This window comes from Corvus brachyrhynchos, unplaced genomic scaffold (genome assembly GCF_000691975.1).
Source record: "Corvus brachyrhynchos isolate BGI_N302 unplaced genomic scaffold, ASM69197v1 scaffold11, whole genome shotgun sequence".
Classification (NCBI taxonomy): domain Eukaryota; kingdom Metazoa; phylum Chordata; class Aves; order Passeriformes; family Corvidae; genus Corvus; species Corvus brachyrhynchos.
The window spans coordinates 6,425,653-6,438,864 of NW_008236965.1; the positions used below are offsets into that span (position 1 = coordinate 6,425,653).

Consider the following 13,212-nt stretch of genomic DNA (forward strand, 5'->3'; position numbering starts at 1 on the left):
TACTAGAAAAAATACTCCAGTTGTGGAGTATTGGAATGTAACCGATGTGTATGTAATATTTGGAATAGCATCTCCAGTGAGACTACTCCACGTCTCAGATAGTAAACCATGTCTTCTACTGAATGTAATAATTTCTCACAGCAGTAGTGCAGCATTGTTCAGTACAGAACAAAAGCTGTTTCCTTGCTTTTAAGGCATGTCTTACTTTTAAGGCAGCCTGCATACATTGAAAAAAAATGTGGAAATTATAACAGAGGGAAGCTTTCAAAGGTGAAAACAGTGTTATGCCTAAACAAAGAGATTGAATAAAATAGGGAGTAAATTGATCCAAAGGGAAATCTTTTGCTAGAGGTGAATGCTACAGGGTAGCAACTAAGCCATAAAGTTATTACTTATTAGTTTGAAGTTATTAAGAAATGGACAGAATGTCTGAAAGTCTAAGGGACCTGCAGAAAATTTTGGAAGACCTCATTTCACCTTGAGGAAAGGACACAAATATTTCAATTTGCATGAAGCAACAACCCCAGATGGGATACTTTGTGAATTCTGCAAGTAGTAAGTTATTGGCTTGTGGCATAATAATTTAAAATGTTTCTAGGAAATTGACATTTTCCAGGCAGTACATGAGAGGGAGAAGAAAAATGCATCTGGAAAGCACTGTGATTTTATTACATGGCTGAACGAAAACTGAAGGAGTTGCTTGTGACTGGGGAGACAGAATCCACCTGCACCTGAGCCAGTCACCCTGGACTAACTGCAGGGTCAGTGAAGGCAAACAGGCTCACTAGAATACCATCCTTATTTCAAAGCACATGCATGTAATTGGTCCGATAAACCCATGTTTGAAAAAATCCAAAATTAAAGGAAATTAATCCAGTCACAGGTACCAATAAGTCTCTTGCATAGTGAGTGATATGGCTTAGTGCAAGGAGTTTCAGAGGCTGAGTTAGGCTTCAGATTTTCAATGTACAGGACTGTTGGGCTCCCACAGCCAAAGCTGGAAAGACTGTGTTGATATTTACTCTGGTGTGCTTGTTCAGAACACATTTGTGCATGCCTTTGTGCATGCATTAGCACTGCCTTTGAAGGAGCTGCAACACTCTCCTATGGAAGTCAATCATTGTCCAAAATTACCTTGCTGATTGCAAGTGAGCTGTAAGGCAACATTAGGAACACTCCCAGCCTGTTCCACTGCCTTTTTTGTGTCCATGAGGTTGGAAACAAGGAGGAAAGACACCGTTCTAAATCTGTTCTTGCTGTCTGTCCCTCAGATGGCACCTAAGGGTTACAGACTTTAACCACAGACCCATCTCTGCATGAACAGCTCACTGACCAAGTCTGTGAAACCCCTCAGATCAGTTCAGTCTTGTCCTTTCTGTTTCCTAAAACTCTGTACATTAAACTCGATGTTTGTGTCTCATTGTACTCCAGTGTTGATACCCTTTATTCACACCATGCCTGGCAGTGTGTGTGGTTGGTAAATTTGTATTCAACTCTCCTTGAAGCTTCTGTTCAACTCTCCAAAAACAGCACTCTGGCACACACCAAGATGACAAGATTTGTGGGAAACGGCAAGATGACAAGATTTGCAAGTATGTGAGATGCTGCACTTAATAAAAACAACAAAAGTCTGTGGCTGAGCAGAACAACGTGTTGGTGTTTTGACAGCTTACTGCTTTCATTTCCTCTTCAGTGTCTGAGTACTGTTGACACCAACATGCTTTAAAAAAAATGCCCACAGTTTTGTGTTATGAGATTATTATTTACATGCTCAATGTCATCCATCAGATCTGTTTTCCCACCTGCTGGAACTGATTTAGGACCAGTGCTCTCCCCCCTTTTATCTCCATGGGGCTGCATGCCTGCACATTGTTGGGGAATGCAGGGGCCACCCATGGAGAGCAACCTGGAGGGAAAAGCTGTGCCCCTGACAGTACCCATCCAGCAGAGTGACCTAGATGTTGTATTGCAGCATCTGACTGCTTAGGTCTCCTGTGCTGTCTTTGTAGCAAATAGATGAATAGGCTGATCAGAGCACAGGGACACAGTTTTTCCATGTTCATGTCCGCAGTTCTAATTTCCTTGCTGAGAGATTTAGGGCAATCTGTAAGTCTGCTCATTACTTCCAACCAAAATAAGAAGCAATAATCAGAATTTCAATATGTGTGCTACAGTTTAATTGGTCTGGTCTGTGTGTCTCAAGATGGTGGGAATTATTGCTTAATCCTCAGTACTAGAAGAAGGGAAGCAGAGTCAATGGGGATTAAATGTGGTAGCCAATAAAAGTCATACCCTATGAAAATATTGCAATTAGAAATGAAAGATAGCCTTTCCAGATAGCTTTCCTTGAGCTTTTACAAATGTTTAGACAGCCTAATCTAACCACATACTTAGAACAGCTATTTTCAGTGAGACCCTGGTGAACTGTGCTGTTAGTTAGCATTCTTGGCCCAGGTTAGCAATGGAAAATATTTCTTATCTGATTTGGCTGTATTTATAAGTGAAAGACATGTAAAATATATTATGTCTCTTGAAACTTTTTTGATTTACAAAAAATAACAGTGTTCATAATGTATCAAAAAAATTGCCTGCGAACATTTATGTAATTGTCTTTGATGCTACTCTGCAAATCTTTCGTAAGCAATTTATGTATAAATAGCAACATATTTTACATATGTAAACTAGCTTTATATAGCTAGCTTTCCCTGATTTTATAAACTGACTTCAATGTCTGGGACTATAGACAAAGCTCTGCCATTTAGCCATGAAGCCAGAAATTGACAGTCCAGCAACAGGCCATAGAAACTACATTTATGTGTAATCTGAAATGATCTTTCATATGACAACATTGCTGTTTCCAGCCATCCCTTTGAAAGGTGAGGAAAGGAAAAATTATCTCATATAAAGTCAGAAGTTCAATATTTTGGCAAACTGGTAGTTTTGCATGTGCAACTTAGAATTCTCAGAAAGGACAGGAGAAAATAAATTCTCCAAGGAGTATATATGCCTTTTATGAAGAGGGCACCGTTGATATATTCAAATTGCAGATTACTGCATTAAAAATCATATATGTGGCCTTGAAAAATGGTATTTAAAGCTTAAATGGAGACAGAGTGACAGTCTGCAACAACATGCAACAGCAAAAGATTTTGGGCAATCCTTTATATCCAGTGTTTGAGAAAAGGCTGGTTGCCCATATCTATCTTAAAAGTAGAGAGAAAATAGCCTTCTTTCAGACAACACCTAGAAAGAGTGAATCTGAATGTATTCAAGAAAACAAATCTCTCTTGTAGGGATTTGAAACAGATTATAAGAGTAACATAAACATTTCTGAGCAAAAAAAAAAAAAAAGTTTCCAGCCATCCCTTTGAAAGGTGAGGAAAGGAAAAATTATCTCATATAAAGTCAGAAGTTCAATATTTTGGCAAACTGGTAGTTTTGCATGTGCAACTTAGAATTCTCAGAAAGGACAGGAGAAAATAAATTCTCCAAGGAGTATATATGCCTTTTATGAAGAGGGCACCGTTGATATATTCAAATTGCAGATTACTGCATTAAAAATCATATATGTGGCCTTGAAAAATGGTATTTAAAGCTTAAATGGAGACAGAGTGACAGTCTGCAACAACATGCAACAGCAAAAGATTTTGGGCAATCCTTTATATCCAGTGTTTGAGAAAAGGCTGGTTGCCCATATCTATCTTAAAAGTAGAGAGAAAATAGCCTTCTTTCAGACAACACCTAGAAAGAGTGAATCTGAATGTATTCAAGAAAACAAATCTCTCTTGTAGGGATTTGAAAAAGATTTAAAAGGTAAAAAAAAAATTTTTGGGCAAAAAAAAAAAAAAAATCAGAAGTGTTTAGAAAGAACATACAGCTTGGTTCCTGTAATTTAAATGTCTGTTTTATTCAAAGATCCTGATGATGCTAAACAAAAACTCGAACTTCACCATAATGTATTGATTGACAATGACTACTCATTTTGAGGACAATGTATTTCTGCCCTCATAGCTGCCATCTGAAGGACATTTCTGCATAAGGTTTAAGAAAAGAGTTGCTGACATTGTTGCCATAAGCCAGAACTGTGGGTTCATCACCTTCCTGACACCTCCTTTCAGCCTTTGAAGTATAATTTTACAAACCTACTCTCAGTATCTTAGATCAGAAAGCTCATAAATATTTCATAATGGTTGTGCTTTTCATTAATTGGTCAAAATTTTTCTTAATTTTTATGATACATATCAATCCTTCAGCCTCTGCATTAATTGTGAAGTTTGAATTGTAAGGGGACCTTTTCCTTGACATCATCAGGATTAGTTTCACCTGGACTGATCATTCCTTTAAAATGTCTTTTGCAATTCTGAAAATATAACTAGCCCAGAACAAAGTCCCTTTCCCCAAAAACAGGACAAAAAGACAACAGTAGTAGGTCTGTAGTTAACACTTAGCATGGTAACTATTCTCCAGATGAGTTTCTCTTGTGTATGGCCTACTTTTCCAGCCCTGGGCATCATCTGTGAGACTGTAACAGGGAAATAATGTCTCTCTGGGGAAGCAAGGGAGACAGCCCCAGTCAGTCATTATGATTTTTCATGAATCTACATCAAGACGGGATCCTCTCACCCTCTGTCTCATCTGATCTTTTGCTGTGCTCTGCTCCCTTTTATGCTGAGTTTTCTTTACTGTAGGCAGAACAATGGTGGGTGGGGTGTTATGCATGTCAGAGAAATATTCTGACTGTGAGGTCCAGCTTGGCAGAAAGATTCCTAAACAATTAACTATTGAAATGTGTTTACTGTATTTGCTTTTGTCCCTCAATAGCAGAAGATAATTCAAATCAGGGAAGTATCATCAGTAACACTGCTTGTATCAAAGGCCAGCGTAGATTCAGATCTGCCCAGAACATTCCTAATAGCACACATTTTTTAAGCCTCAGGTAGTCCTCCCTTGGACTAGTTGTATGATGTTGGACAAAATAAGGACAGGCCCTCTCCCCGAGGACAAGACACTTGTGTCCAGAGTGCTTCAGGCCAGCCCATCAGGCTTCAGAGCAGCTTGTCTGAACCTGGGCTGTGGAGCATTTGGACAGGTATCTCCTCTAAGCTCCATGTGATATTCATGTGGCTTTCAGTAATAATTATCCCTTTTTTATGACTTTTTAAACATTATTATCCTTAATGACTTAATTATTAGATCATAATTATGCATGTACCATGCCTTGGGGCATGGCACGAAGACACTTGTGCATATTTGCAGAAGCAAAGCCTGCTTGTAAAGCTCTGTGTGAGGGGAATCAGGGAATCCCCTTGCTTCAGCCTTGGAAAGAGATCTCTGGAATGATCTATTGCCAGAACCATGCTTGGGTGTTGCCTTGGAGTGAGCTAACTAGAGTGGTCCAAAACCATGGAGCATGGAGCAAGGTAACCGTGAATTACAGCAGAGCAGCAAAGATCCCATGCTCAAAACTCTGTCACTGCCTCTTTCATATTTAATAATCTAGAGGTATTCTTAGTTCCCAGTCAATCCTGAAAATATAAATTGGTTAAAACCTGCTTATTGGATTAAAATCTCCTTTTAAGTGTGTTTTATGGAGCTGGAAAAGATTTTGCAACATCTTCAGCTCTTTAAAATCTTGTCTGCTTGAAGACTATTACTGAAGAGTTTCTGTCAAGGTGAAGGTATCAGAACAGCTAGAGTTGAAGATTTAGGTACAGAGTACATTTTGGGGCTTTTATTCAGTCTTTCAAAACTTGTTGAAAATTTGATATTAAGTTAACTATTGTTGTTTTCCAACCTGTTATAGCAGTGATCTATTCCCAGGGAGCTTTTAGGTAATTAAGGTTTAATTCCCTTTGGACTCATGTCTGCCTGTTTTCTTTGTTTTTTGTTTATTTATTTATTTATTTTCAATTTCTTTCTTTAAATAAGTAACTCTTCTTTCAGTACCTAAATAGTATTAACTTTTTTTATTGGAAATTTTTCTACGAAATTTCTCCACTGTCTTTAAAGAATAATGCAGCAGTTGATACGGACTTAAGAATATTTCATTATTTCACTTGATTCTTGTCTTTCCCCTTTTATTTTAAGCACCACAGGTTTGCTTTCTGTTCCCTGACTGTCCTCCTGAACTTAAAAGACGTTGTTATGAATACCCTGGCCGAAAGGCAGTGCTGGAGGCTTAAGTTCACGGTATATTTATCAAATACCAACAAGAGGGTAATTCCCAGATGGATAAGAAGGTCTCTCAGAGCTGTTGGGTCATTATAAAATACTCTGGCTAAGACCTTACAGTTTATGTGGCCAAGTGAACTCTTCTACTCTACACCACCATGACTGGTGGGTGATCCATCAAGCTTTCTGTGTTACCTGAACAGAAGTGCAGAATCCTACACTTGCAAGCAGATGTGGGGGCAGCAGTCTCACCCACAGCAAACTAAGCTTGCGCTGGGTGTGAGACCAGCAGGCTCCAAGATGAATGAATGTCAGGGCACTCTATGAGCTGCTTCAGGACACCTCCTGTCCTTTGAGAAGCCCTGATGGCACCTGCTCTTCTGAACCCTGATGTCTGCAGGGGATGGGCATTAGAGATAAGTAGTTTGTTCCACACAGGTGACTGACCAGATGATGATGGAACTGAAACATTCATTTGATCTTGTATGGAGACAGAGCTGGAGCAGCACTAACAATGTGGGGATGAAAACTCTGTAGAAGAGTCAGTTAGCCAGACCATCTTTTATTTTGTCTTCAGTGGGAAATACATAGGGTGAGTTTGACAAACTGTGTTTATGCTTACGCATTATTGATAGCAATAGGATGTGATAAAAACAGGAAATGGTGGGTTTCTTGTAAAAACACAGAACAGCTTTTAAGTGTCAAAAAATCATCTTATTAGAGCTAGAGATGAACTTTGAGATATACACACTTTGAAGCATACATTTACTTATCTAAACATTCATCAGAGATCTCATTTATTCTCCCCTGCTGATGTCAGGGAGCTGATTTGTCCTTTTATTGGCCTAGTGTCTGTGAGTGTCAAAGCAGCAAAACCGTATGTAAATAATACACATTTCATCCTCAAACTTTACCTTGCACCAGAAGGGTTTTATTTTCATATTACTGAGCTGTTGTTACTCCAGTGTCCTCAGATAAGGTATAAGTCCTGAAATTAACTTTCAGTGCTTTGCTATAATTGTGTGCACACTCTTAGGGTGTTCCCTGCAAGGAGAATTATGCTAAACCCTGCACTGGTTCTCTGACCATCTGCTCTGTATGTATATATTGCTCCAAGGATGTCGCTTCAGGGTGCTACAGAAGTAAGTAGGAAAATCACCTGTAGAAAATAAAGGTATAAATCCCTCTATTATCAGCTTCTTGCTGTCCTACTTCCCACAACATGATTTCAGTTATCCTTGGACTTGTAACAAAATTTTCTGCCTCTGAACCTTTTAACTTCTACTTCTCTGCCTGATTTCTCTGATCACCTAGTAGCCTTTATTTGTGAAAATATCTGTACAAGGAGCAGAAGTCTCTGTTTAGGAGAATTTCTGCTTGAAGGTAGTTGTTTCTAAGTCTTTTTACTGCTGAAAGTTCCTGCAAAAAGCTGCTTTGTGTTCAATGAAGACAGGAAGAGGCGGGGTGGGTGACTACAGGTATCTTTAAGCCGTCTTGTGTGGGGCTTGGCCTTGGAGTTCCTTGCTGGCCTTGAGGGGCAGGATGTTTTCACTACATACTCTGGCTGTACCCACTGGGTCAGGAGTCTGGGACAGTCTGGCACAGAAACTGTTCCCAGGGGGTTGTTTCTTCTTATTTCAAGGCCACATCTCCCTGACAGGACATCAGAACGAGGAAGCAAGAAAAATCGGAGCCCTGGAACTTGTCCAGGCACTTGAACTTGAGGTATTCTGTATTGCATTTAACCAAGAACTTTTTTTAAGCAGACTGGATATGATTAAAAAGTCCAGAAAAAGGCCAAAAGATAATTGTAAATACACTTGGCTATGAGATTATTTATATTGTTCTGTTCTGATAGACAAAGTTATGCCCACAGTTCCACCAGATGCTTATGGGAGCTTGTGGCAAATTCTAGCCAGGTGTCTGAAGTGCAAAGATGAAATTAATCTTACATTTTCCACTCCTGCCACAAAGGCTGCCTTACCTCAAAGAAGTGTTGTGATGAGATGGATGAAGGTCTCTGGGAGCACTTGAAGGTGATCATGTTATAAGGACTGCTTCAGAAAATGTTCTTCCACAAATTCAGCTTTAACTGACCAGGCCTGTAACATATATTTGCTTTTTGACCCTGAGAACACAGCAGTCACTAGAATAAATGAGTATTTTCTCATGTAAAATATGTTTCTCCTTGGTGTCTTATAGCTGCTCTTCTGCCACCATCCACTCTACAGTCACTTGAATTATATTGTGGTGAGACTCTACTGGATGAGAAGAAAGTAAATGTTTGAAGTACAAGCTGTAATGTTGCTCTGCCACATGGAACTTGCTCAAGACATTACCAGAGACTTCAAGGTTAAGGATGTTGATATCACCTGCAGTCACATCTTTCTCTTGAGAAATTCTGGGCTTGATGTGCATAGTGCAAATGCCTATTCAGTTACACAAGTTGGTGCAAGCTGTGCATGCCTTAAGTCCCAGGGTAATTTAGCCACAGTGCCACGTGTGCTGGAGAAAATGAGAACCTATTATTATTTTCTTCCTTACAAGAACCCATGAGTTCATCTGCTTTGCTTGCAACACCTTTGGGATTCAGTAGTCTGGACACTCACTGTGCTTTGCAGTTATACTTCCGTTTCTTACTGTACAGTAGCTGAGGATGGAGTCTCAGACTGGATGTAGCCATTGAATTCTGGATGTTGAATCCATCCTCTTGGTAACTGCTTCCTTCTTTGGCTTTGTGAACTGTTTCAGACATCTGGCTTGAACAGGTAGTGATCCTCAGACGTACCTAAACACCAGCAGTGATACACAGTCAGTCTGGAGGCAAGGGCCTGGCTACAGTCAGTGGTAGATGTGAAGGATATAATCTGATCAGAGTTCCTCCTCTCCCTCCTCTCTCTTCTGTTTCTCCTATCCCCCACCTCTCCACCTTTTCCTTTCCCTTTCCCTTTCTTCTCCTTAACTGTAAGACCTGTTTTATCTTTACGTTCAGCTGCTACCACTCCTCTGTAGAAAGAAATGAGAATTTATAAAAGTAACAAGCAAAATAAAAACTTGTGAATGCTATTACACACCTCTGTAATTAAAGTTTCATTATTGTTTCAGTTGTGCCCTCATTAACAGGTATGTAAACACAGATGGATGTGAAGACAAGCAGATACAGAGCTCCCATTACTGTAGATAAATACGAATAACAGGAACCCAGAGAGAGCTCTTGCTCTCTGGATCAGGCTGTGTAGGTTAGACTTCTTAGAAGTTGGAATTACACAAACAGACACAAAGAAAGCACTGAAACAAAAGAAGCACAAATTTCTTCATACTTGAGCTAAAGCTGTCGCTCAGCATAGCAGCCATCTCCCAGAAGGTTTTTCCATTTTTTCATGAATTAGACATTATAAATGTGAACAAGGCAGCTGTGCTCTTCATGAGGTTGAGGCAGAGCCTATTCAAAAACAGAGCAGCTACAAGGTGTTTACATCTCTCAAAAGTTCAACAAACAGTGTTTGTTTGTGATTTGTATCTGCCTTTTTGCTGACAGCACTCCTCCATTAACAAGGGCGTCCCTCCCTGGAGCAGGGGAGAACTGAGCCAGTGGATGCTGTGGAGAGCGAGGAGTATGCCTGCCCTTCAGCCAAGGGTGTGTCTGTAGCTTGTGTAGACATTCCCACGTGAACTTTCAGCCAGCTAGATGAAGGTATGGATAGCAGCTTAGCCACTGCAGCCTGGAGCGCAGTAGAGGCACCCAGTGGGATTTCCCCGCTTCCCTGGCGGGTTTTGCATCCTGCTCTGAGCTCTAGGTTTGCTGCAGCAAGTAGACAATGTTCCAATTTAAGGGCAACTAAAGCATAACCTGAGGAGATGAAGCAGTGTTGTAGCTGGTGAGAGGGATGGCTCTGGATCTGGCTCTGTGGTGCTGCCCATATGACTCCACTAGCCCAGCTTCGGCAGAGTCTTCTCGTGCTCTGAATTGGAGATTCTGTGGGTGGGATTTTACATATTTTTTTTCTAAATTCTATCAATCCAGTTTAGAATTAGTGTGATGTTTCAAGCATTCTGCTCTTTGACAGAAATTTCTGATGCCAGAAATAATAAGTAGCCATTTTAATAAACATTGCTTTATTTCAAAAAATGTTCTTAATTTAATAATTAATTGATAATTACTTTAATAATGTGTGCTGAGTGACCAGATTGCCATATAACTGCTATGTCATGAGTGCTTTATTAAATCTAGGTTAGATCCTTTTTTGCAATATTTTATAAACACTCCCAATTTTTCTTTTTGTATGTAGTTTTCAAGTAAACAGAAATTCCTCTGTGTATGGATTACTTAGAGGGAACGTACAGATCTGCTTATAGAATCATCTTCAAAATACTTAATGACCTTCATTGGGAATTATGTTATCATCCTCAACATTGTGCCATACTGAAACTTCTAATGGTGTGGAGTTTTCCAGTCTGAAGTAGCTGGTGACACAATACTTTATTTGAAGTAAAGGCTAGGAACTGCCTTTATTTATCTCCAGTTTTAACTTTGTTAATGGAGACTGATCAATTTATTTGAAATTTATTTAGGGCATATCATCACAAACCTTCCTCGATCTGAGTAGTCCTATTGATTTATGGCTTACTCTTTTGTTAAAAGCCTGAAATATCTTTGGTGTTTTGTTACATTTTTCCAAATCAGAGATGTTTTTTGTTTGAGGTGTTCCCTTTTCGTTTTTTTCTGGCAAATAGTGACACTAGTAAAGGCCTATCTGCAAGTCTCAGTTATTTTCAGATTACTGAAGGAATTTACTGTCTCACCTGAAAGGATTTCAGCTTGAAGAATGTGAGTTGTTCAGCATTGTCAGGAAATTCTTCTGTTCCTTGGGTGTGTATGCATGCAAGAAATGCATGAGTTAAATACAGTGCTGTTTTTTGAGTTCTAGTCATCTGCACTGGCCTTTTTTCCCTTTGTGTGCTGTGAAGTCCCAGTATAGAACTCTCAGTGCACCATGGCGAGGAGTTCTAATAAATAAACTGCACTTGGTCTGCATATCCTGTCATAAACTTAGCAGAAAGTATCAAGAAATTATGATGAATCCATTCCTTTACCAAGTTCTGTGTCATTTATATGTTCTCTTCCATCACTAAAACAGAGCATAGGAATCAGGGTTTCTGTGCAATGTATGTGAGACTACTATTTTGGAAGAAAGACTCATACTTCAAATATTATTGAAAAAATCATAATTCTTGCAGATAAATAGATTTAAAATTTTAATCTGTATTGTTCATCCATTTGAGACATCAGTGTTGATCAATATTAGAAACAGATTTAACTAAACAAAATTTTAAGCTCTTCTTGCAAAGAGCTGACTCATTGCCATAATATTACCATATTAGCTGCTTACCCAAAGGTGGCATAAATGTTTGAAATTTCAGTTCATTATGCAGTATTTAGCGTTGCTGATGTTAGTGGAGCTGATTATTCAATTACAAAAGTAATTTAAATAGTCATATAAATTTTAGTTAAGCCTCTTTTTAGTGCTAGATTTTAAGAGAAATACAAACCCCAGGCCAGGACAGAACTGAGCAGGTGGTTCTACAATGGCTAACTGAGGTAAAAGAAGAAACTAGAGTGTGTGTATTGTTAACTTGTGTTCATAAATTAAATGAAAACAGAGATGTCTGGCCAGACAGCAAGTCTGTTCACTGCTGTTGCAGGGAGTCTACAATATAATCTCAACATACTTCTGAGATTCGAGCTCCAACACAAAAGGATCTAAATTGTTCTCAAGCAGTAGGCAGGAAAAATCATAAGAAAGCTGTGTAAGGAGCAGGGCTGAGCTGGTGCTGAAGGGAGAACTGATTCTTACCTGGGACTGAGGAGAGAGAGAAGAACTACAAGGAATGGGGTGGGCATAGTGATACATATGGTGAAAAACAGTTTCCCAGAAATTCATTATCTGAGTTGCTCTGCTGTCCTACCAGCTGGTTTCTCTTGCTTTGCCTTTGCTTTCACTAACAGCTTTGAGCCAGATTTAGAGTCCTCTGCAGTTAACAAAAGTATTTTTTCCCTTCTTTGCTGTTCTTTGTATCTGAGTCCTAAGGGAGGGACTAGGTACTTTTTGCTGCAGCATCTAACTCACTCTTTTATAAATGAGTTTGATCCAGTGCCTGAAGGTCAGTTCAGTCTTCCTGCCAAAAAGCACCCTGAAGCCAGAGGTGGATGACCTTTTCTGATGAATGGTTTGCTTTGAGAAAGATACAGGCTTGGTCTTTCCAAATGTATTTGTAATTTAGAGCTGAATTTGGTAAGTAACAGTGATGAACTAAAACATAAAGAAAATACTACTGAGGTGTTTCCCTCCAACATTTCCAAAGCAAACAGCCTTACTTTTCTAATGCTAGATTGTTTAAAGTCCCTTAAGGGTGGTTTGTGGGCATTTGGCACCAGCCTTACCGGGGAACAGAGCAGCTCATCCCTGAACTGTGCTGGAGACAGGCTGTGTAAGGATCCCACTCACCAGGCTTTAAGGCATGAGGGCACATATTGCTTCTTGATTCTCCTGTGATTCCGGGTCTGTGCTCCAAATGATCCCATAAATGAGAGATGAGTATGGCCAGACACTCCCTCCAGTTAACTGCAGGTCAATAGAAAGTTATTTTCATGGAGTTCTGAGCCTACAGAGGTTATTTTTGGTTTGATCCCTTATGTGGAAGCTGTGCATCCAAGGTGAGGCATATCCATTTCTTTTAGCAGGCTTTCTGCTCCTGTGAGGAGATGGATATTTGTATCAGAAGTGAAACAGAGACATTAAATGGGGTCCAAGATGACCGTACATAAGCATTAGATAACACAGTAATTTAAAATGATGAACGAAATAGTTAAAGAATTTTAATTGTAACCTACAGTACAGATACAGGTTGACCCTTGTAGCGTGGGGTCTGCAAAACTGTGAATATCTCTGGCAGCTGGGTGCAGAGGAGATATGAGGGGGAGCAGCAGGTACACTGACAAAGCAGCATTTTCACTCCCATTTCCCAGAGGTGAAATTCCTG

The 13,212-nt window shown here is 39.5% G+C and overlaps 1 long non-coding RNA gene across 1 annotated transcript; it reads right to left on the reverse strand.

Annotated features, from left to right (window-relative positions):
• Positions 1-7,080: 7,080 nt before the first annotated feature.
• Positions 7,081-12,976, reverse strand: LOC108445241. Its single transcript, XR_001860012.1, has 2 exons — positions 12,678-12,976; positions 7,081-8,959 (listed from the first exon to the last, which is right to left on the reverse strand). It is a non-coding gene; the product is annotated as an uncharacterized LOC108445241 (long non-coding RNA).
• Between the last annotated feature and the right edge of the window lie 236 nt (positions 12,977-13,212).